The sequence below is a fragment of the Egretta garzetta genome, unplaced genomic scaffold (assembly GCF_000687185.1).
Source record: "Egretta garzetta isolate BGI_Z169 unplaced genomic scaffold, ASM68718v1 scaffold231, whole genome shotgun sequence".
Taxonomy (NCBI): Eukaryota; Metazoa; Chordata; class Aves; order Pelecaniformes; family Ardeidae; genus Egretta; species Egretta garzetta.
This window is the reverse complement of record NW_009258727.1, coordinates 451034-459206: the sequence shown is the minus strand read 5'-3', so window position 1 is coordinate 459206 and position 8173 is coordinate 451034.

Sequence of the window (8173 nt, the reverse complement as noted above, 5' to 3'; positions counted from 1 at the left end):
CCCTCCCCACCGCGTTGTGTCCCCCGCCCCCGTTTTCATGGGTTTGGCGAGAGATGTGAACTCCCGATAACAGTTTCTTGGATCATTAAAACGTAGCGTGTAGGCAAGGCAGCGCGGCGCGGCGACGCTGGCTGTCATGAACGAGGCGAAGTGTGAAATCATGCCTCGCCTTTTGTGGAGCGGGCTATTTTGGTAATGCGGCGGGGGCCCTGCTTAAAGCGCCTCGGCCGCCGTGCGATCGCGGTGCCCTTGTTTGCTGAAGCCCCGGCGGCCCCGGAGTAAACCGCGGGTTTCATTCGTCACTAAATAAACGTGAGGCAGGGGTGGCATCTTAAAGGAATTACTCCTGGGGATGTTGGAAAGATTGGGAAACCGCAGTGTTGCTGTTCGCTCTGGTTGAAGCCGTGTCGGTGCTTTCGTGATGAAAGCCCGTTTTCCAAGACTTTGGAAGCGTCGCTGAACTTGCGCATGTTTTAATTTGGTATTCTGCGGTGCGAGCTAGAAACAAGTCGGGTTTTATTCAGGCTGGGAATTGTCTTGAGATTCCGCTGTAGATGGTGGAATGCGCTGCAGTTTGAAGAGGGTGGTGGTGCTTGGGTAAATTGACTTCTTCAGGTATGCAAATACTGAAATTTGAGATAATTGCGTTTGATGAGATGGATAGAATAAAACGATAAGGTTGTATGTTAAGCTGTTGTCTACGGGGCTGTTGTAGCAACAGCCTGAAACCGGTGGCTTAGGAGTCTTCAAATCTGACAGAAAATTCCACTTCAGATGTGGGCTCATTCTTTTAAAAGCCTGCGTGGCTTCAGTATCCACCTGCCTGCTGCACCCCCCCCCACCCCCCCAGTCACTGGGATCTGGGCGCTTGGGCGGCAAAATGGATTGTTGTACTTCCCTGCGGTCTATTGAACCTGTGTTTCCAGCATTGTTTTTCACATTTGACTCTCCACCTTCAAAGGCTGGTCTGAAGGTGCTCAGCAAGAAATGGAAGGAAGCCGTGACTAATTGGAAAAGTGGAGGATTGAAAAACCGGGGTCGTGGGTCTAGTTTTCCTGGTAGTTTGCTCTGTAACACTGGATGAGCCCTTCAAAGAGGGGTGTGCCAGTCCCCTGAGCTGTCAAGTGGGCAAGAAAGGTCCCCAGTGATTTTGCAGATGGGGTGGTTGTCAAGATATTTAGAGATCTTTTGCAAAAACGCTCCACAGAAGCAGAGTGTGAGTTTCTGGGCGACGCTGGGCAGCTCTGCTGCATAATTTGTGCTTCAACAACTAAATTTTTTGAAAACTTTTATGGTTGTGAGGATTGGATGAAAAAGGTGCACACAGAAGGTGCGCGACTGATGCACGTGCTGGCAGATCCCAGCCGGTTAATCATCGGCAATTGTTTACGCCCAGATATCTCACACTGGGAAGCAGGGCTAGGACAGGTATTCCTAGCCCTTTTCCGACCTGGAGGCACATCTCAAATGTGTGTTTGGTATTAATGTCATGCACACCGGCAGGATGCGCCGGTGGGGTCGGTGGGATGCCCTCTTCCCCTTCCCTCTCTGCTTTCTCTCGTTCATTTTGCAGCAAGGAAACATCGTCGGTTTGCTCTTCTGTGCTGGGCGTGAAGGAAAGTTAAGAGGTAGCACCCGAGTTGCTAGCTGAGAGTAACGGTCCAAATCCCAAAAAGCAGGCATTGACATGGTGCTCCTAATATAAGGAGATTCTGGCAAGCCTTTGACATTGTAGAAGGCCTCAGAGACTTGTTGAAATTAATGTTGGAATTAATTTAATAAAATCCCTGTACTGTATAGCAACCTTGCGTTATCTCTTTCTGTGTGCACTTAATTAATGACAAAGAGAGCTGAAAATAAAACCCTGTATGGATGATGTGTAATGTGGAATATGTGAGGGCAAGTTGCCTGCCTTTGCTTATTTCAAAACTTTCCTTGCTTGATTTTCTGTTCTGAAGTGCAATAGCTATTTTTCTTAATGAGGCTACAGTGTGATTGCCAATTAGTTATTTTCCTTAAGGTTTTCTCTAAAAATATCACCAGCCATGAAAAAAAAAAAAATCAGCGATCACTTTTTTTGTTTGTTTATTTTGAAAATCCAAGAAGAATAAAAAGAGGTGTTTTCTCATCGTGCGCCTGTGATACTCTTTTTGGTTAGGACTTCACATACCCACAGATAAGGAGGGGACCTCTTAGAATGCAGCTAAGAGATGTTTATGGCACTAAGCTGAAAAATGAGACGTGTAACATTAATATATGCGAAGTAATCATTTCGGTAGTAATGACATTTTTATGTAATAAACGGTCGGTGTAAATTGAATAGCATTTATTGTGTGACGTGAACAGAGTCTCTTGTGATTTTAATTTAGGTAGTATGAACGTGGTTTATATTTTCAAATCAAAACGTGTGTGCCTTTTTACTCGAAGGAATGCTCTCTGAATGACTTCTCGGTTTACAAGTTGCATGAACATACCTGTAGTGTCGAGCAGCTCTGACTTAGGTTTGAAGGTGTGCATGCTTCCCTCTCTCACCTCTGGGTCTGAATTTCCAGCTCGGCTCATTTTGGGTGCGATGGTCATATATTAGTGGATTCTGGGTTGAACCACGTTGGGGGTAATACGCCAGTCATTACGTTAATGTGTTGAGGGAAATTTGGATTTGAACTTAAAGCTTTCTTTGAGTTAATCCTGCTGCTTGCAGTGTTCTTCCTGACTACAAATGCTTTAAGGGAACGTGGGAGTCTTTCTGATACTGCAGTTCTTTACTGATACTTGAGGAGGTGCCTAAATGATTTTGTTGTGGTAGCTGAACAGACAGTAGATTTCTACCCCCAGTAACTCCCTAAGGCTTTCCAGAATAGCGTTCAAAACGTTTAATCAGCTTTTTGCAAAAAATGGTCATCATCCCTTTAAATTCAGCCAAAAGACATTAACCTTGGCAGCTGCCTGAATATTACACGTTTGCTTGAAGCTTGCATTGAGAAGATGTAAAATGTATGAATATAGCCAGCTGAGTTGCAGTGCGTTAGCTTTGCTTTTTAGTTAGGCAGAAACATCTTCGTAGTGGATTGAGAAGAGCACTACTTACTGTGCCGCTCTTGGACTATGAATTACAATTTTAGAGCAGGCAAGCAATGGAATGCATACAAATGCCTTTGTGGCTGGTGATGGACTCGAAGCTCCTGAGCTACTAGAACTAATGGTATTGATCAAAGAGCAACCACATGTTCAGAGCAGGTAAATAAAAAGGAGCAAGGGAATAAGTTCGGAAAAACCTTTATGCTAAAAGTTTACATGTACGGCAGAACTTCGATCCATCAAAAATTGGGCTCAGAAGACTCCTCTGCTTGATTGTATCGATCTTTATGCAGAAAGAGCCACAGCAACAACCTGAAGAACACCAGCTGTGCTGCTCTGGCATCTCAGCAGATCGATAGTCGTGTCCCCGTTTGGCTTGGAAGGGCTTGCTTGCAAAAAGCTCCTAACGCGGTGGGGGGCTGGACTGCAGCTCCTGTGCGGGCTGCCAGGCATGCAGCCCCTCCATGCGTAACCCCTCATCCCTCCCCCGGCTCCTCTGCCTCGGCTCCCCCTTTGCTGTTTACACTGGCTTGGTGCAAACCTGCCCTCAGAGCAAGCTGGGACGCTTTAGCTTCAGTGCCTCAAAGGAAGACGAGAAGGAGGTGGTGGCAGTGGCTGTGGGGGGCAAGAGGCACCGGGACCTGAGGTATGCCGTTTTCTTCTTTTTAGTGTGAAAGGCGACCTAAAAGGGTCAGATCCTCCCAGATTTATTCCCAAACCCTGACATTTGCATACAGCTTGACCGATAACTTTCTCTGCTATTGTATCGATGGAACAGATGCTTGAAAAGCTGTTAGGAACGAAAAACCTGGGAATTTCCAGTTTCCCACTAGTCAGAGATGAAGTGGAAGTCGGAAGCTTCATTTTTTTGCTCCTGAGCTTTGAAAGCGCTCAGCCGAGCTGTGATGGCTAGATGGGGTTTGGTGCATCGGTTCGAAAGGAGTCTTCCCCACTAAGAAAAACAGGAACTGTTTACTGCTTGTCACCGTGCAGGGCTTCTGGGCTGTGGAGCAGCAATTTTGTTTTTTGAAAAGAGGAAAAGCAGTTATGTCTGTTTAAATAAACAAAATTACCCTTGAGACTTAATCATACCTACTTATTATAGCTGATGTCCACTGAGGGTTTTGTTGTTGGTTTTTTTTTTTTCTTCTTCATTAGTGATGGCTTTACAATTTAAACCTGAACTAGGAAAACAGGAACTGTAGGTGTGGAGGTGTTCCTTTACCCCCATTTACATGCAGCCTGTTTTTTATTTAGTGGGTAGGTGTGTTCAGTGTATGTGAGAGCAATTGAACATGTCAGCAGTTTCCTACAAGCTGCGCTTGCTGACTCACGTGTCTGGTGCAGCTTGGAGCTACCCTCGCTATAAACTATCCACAATAGGAGGCACAGGCAGAGAGACCGTCGGTGCTGAGCCGTTGTTGTTGAAAGGTTATTTTCAGTTCTCCGGTCACTGCTTTGCTGTGGTTTTTTTCCCTGGTAATAACCAAAATACACGGTCATGTTGCCAGGCTGCTGCTCTGCTAGGTGCCCAGTTGTAAAGTAGAAATCCACTGGGCCGCTGTGGAGGTTGTGCTCGAAGCGCATCTTAAAAAAAAGGCTGGCCGACGATGCAGGCAGACGCTGCGGCCTCAAGAAAGGACGTTGTGAATGGGATGTTATTTAAAAAAAAAAAAAATCCCCCCAGAACGTTGTTCCCTGTTTGGGTATGGCAAGTCCAGCATATGAATTGTATTTTCCCTTGCCAGTTGTAAGCTCTACAGTCTCCTTATCCTCCGCCCCTTTTTCTGGTAGAAATCTTCCTTAAAGCCAGCAAGGAATTCTGATTAAACTTTAAGTCTTGGTTTTAGCGATCTTTAGTTTCAGAATTTTGCTGGGTTTTGGTCTGGTTTTTCTTTTTTTCTCTCCTGTGGGGCAATAACGCTGGCCGTTCACGTGAAAGGATTCCTTCATTTGCATGAAGATGAAAACTTACGCTCTGTACAACTGCTGCTTTATTTACAGACTCTATTCTGATTACTCATAAGGATCCCAAAACGATCGCTTCTGCTGACTGATGATTTTTAACTGATCTTCTTCTTGTGGGTTTTTTTTTTTTCTTCCCTGCTTTCTTTTTCCTTTCTTAGTCGATCACAAAAGCCAGTGCAGAAGCAGAGTGAATTATCCGTCTGCAGTTCTGGATTTACTGTCACGGAGTTTAGATTCGTAGTCGTCTTATTGTGTATTTTTTCTTCTTTTTGTGGAATGGGGCGGAAAATAAGCGATCTCTAAAAGTGTGATAAACAAAATCAGCTGGTATAAAACAGGGTTTAATAACAATAAGGTGAGTTCTTGTCACTTGTTTTGTTTTTAGTCAACTACTTTGACCAGTAATGAATAGAAAACCACATTGAGAGCTTTGTAACACATGAAGAAAATGGGTGTTCTTGGTTTCCGCCAATACAAATGACTCATCAGTATCAGTAGGGTTTCTACTTCTAATAATAAAACTGTGGAAGACCTTTAAAATGTGTGGTTTTGGCCCCTACTCTTAGTGAAAGGTTGGAAAATATTACTTTGAGCTGCTTTTTTTTTTTTTTTTTTTTAAACTTATGGAAGCTTTAGTGATTTGCTGTGCAACAGTGAAAGATCTCATACTCTCAAAAAAAAAAAAACCAAACCAAAAAAAAAAAAACCAAACCAAAAAAACCTAATCATGCCACTGCTTGCGGTGCTAAAATCTTCCCCTCTCCTGTCTCCTCAGCGTTTCGCGTCTCGCCGCAGTGAGTATTGCCGACGCTTAGCCTCGATGTCAGAGATGCACATCTGGAAAATATAATCTATTTACGTCGAGTGGGGGAAGACTTGGCACGCTACCACGTCTTGCCGAGCTGCTGTTCTCCACCTCTCTTCCACTCTGGTAAAGAGAGGGCAGCAAGATTGCAGGGTGACCTGCATTGCTGTTTGAGCTGGGGTCAGGGGATCCGGAGAGGGAAGTAAACAGAAAATAGGAGTTGAAGAATGAATGACAACTGGAGGATGTGTCTGTCATTACCTAGGAAGAAACACACGTCTTCCAGTACTGAAAGTGATACTGAAAAAAGGGCAAATCAGAAAGTGATCTATTAAACTCTTCTCTCTCTTTTTTTTTTTTTTTTTTTTTTTCTTAAAGTAATAGTTTTCAAACGTGCTGGCATCCTTTTAGCTGTTTACCTATGAGCCTGAAATCTTTTTGTAAAGGCTCTGCCCCATGTTCACTGCAGCGAAGCAACCCCTAGCACATGCTGCATTTTTTTTGAAACCGTACCTTGTAGAAGGCAAGGTGATTTTGTTTTCATATAAGCAGAGCGTGCCGTCCATGGTGTTACTGTATATCAAATTTTAATTCTTTCATGCAAGGTATTCTACTTGTAATGGTACTCCGATCAGTGTCTCCTGATCTGCTGCATTAATACCTAGTGTTGCTGCCTGCTTTCAAGTTGCTATAAGATTTAAAGACTATAAATGAGGCAGAGGTAGTCTTTTCTTCCCCGTTAGGGTGAAATTTCCAACATTAATGAAACCTCCTGACTTTACTTTCTCTGTTGTTGCAATATTGATACTGGTATGTTATTCCTTGAAAGGATGTGATGGTTCTTTGTTTCTTAGTATTCTATTTTAAAAGCAGGGTGTGCTTTTTACCAAAGCCATTCTGGGGCAGATCCTTGATAAATCTAGGCCTATCCCAGCTCCCTCAGTGTCACCGGACATCTTTTACCACTAAATATTTAAATATATGTGTGTAGTTAATTTGGATTGTGCTGAAATACCTTGGATGTGTTTGTTAGTTTGGTGTATAACCAGGCTGCAATGGAGAATCTTTGTCTTGTCGCTTCTTACGGGGAGAGGTGCACTAAAAATAGAGGCACAGGAGCCTGTGGAGATACAACTTTGAAACATGTGAAAATCCAGTTGTTTGTTACATGGCAACAATGAGAGAGATTTTAGTCTTTTCAGATCGGTATAGCAGAAAAGGCCAACTTCTGACTTAAGGGATTTATTTATGGACAGCTCTTACCGAAGTTCACAGAAGAATAAGTGGTAAGGACTGCAAAATGCGGCGTCAGTGGTTATTCAGAGTTCAGGAGGACTTAGGTTCAGTGCTCTGATTTCAGCTTGTCTTTAGAAAATCTTGCCATCGGAAGTGCCGCGAAGGTTGGGTCATGACAGGTGAATAACGTGGCTAAATCTCATCTGTGTGCTCTGCTGACTCGGAAGCGGGACTCGTGTCCAAAATCACTGAGGGCTGGACCTGTGAAGGGCAAGAGATGCTGTCACTACTGAATCTTGGGACTCTCATTCTGCTCTGCATCCTCTCCTCTCCTTTCCTTGCGCTTGCCCTAGCACCTGTCTGATCCCACAGCGCACCGGCCCCGAGAGCTAAATTGGCAGGAGATTTTCCATTGCATGTAGGGTTAGTTTTCTGCTGATTGAGTTTACTGCAGGGTCTGGCAAGGACCTGGGTAAGGGATCAAGTCAGACCAAAACTTGTTAAAAGACCTAGAGCTGACCATGGGACACCTTGCCCCCAAAGCGCAATGACCATCGCAATGACCATCATGCCCCATCTCCTGAAGGTCACTGTTGCCTTGCTTTTGCAATGTGGTGGTACTGCAGAAAACCATTAGTGGCCTGTGCCCAGCCTAACCTGTAGCTTGGCAGGGAGAGCTTGCTGCCAAGGCGCGAGAGGTTTGGGCCGTTTAAATTTGGCTTGTGTTTGCAACAGACGATTGAAAGAAACGTTAAGAGGAAAACAGAACTCAATCAAGCAAGTCTTCTACGTTAACAAAATGCAAAAGTACTGTCTTTTGCAAATGTTCAAATAACTGTTGTAATTCCCGCCTGATTCTGGTTGCTCCTGGCCTGATGTGACGTGGTCGTGTCACCCATCTCCCAGAGGTGATGAGCTCTCGTGAATTTAGATTTTAAACTTGAGATATAGCTGAGCAGATGACCTGGTGACTGTGGAGAGTTTTTTGAACCAAGTGGCTGCAGTCCTAGGTCCTCAGGTCTTCCTTGCAACCTTTTGTCACTCTGGGGATGATGGCAAGCGTGTGCACTGAGGGGTGCTGGGTAA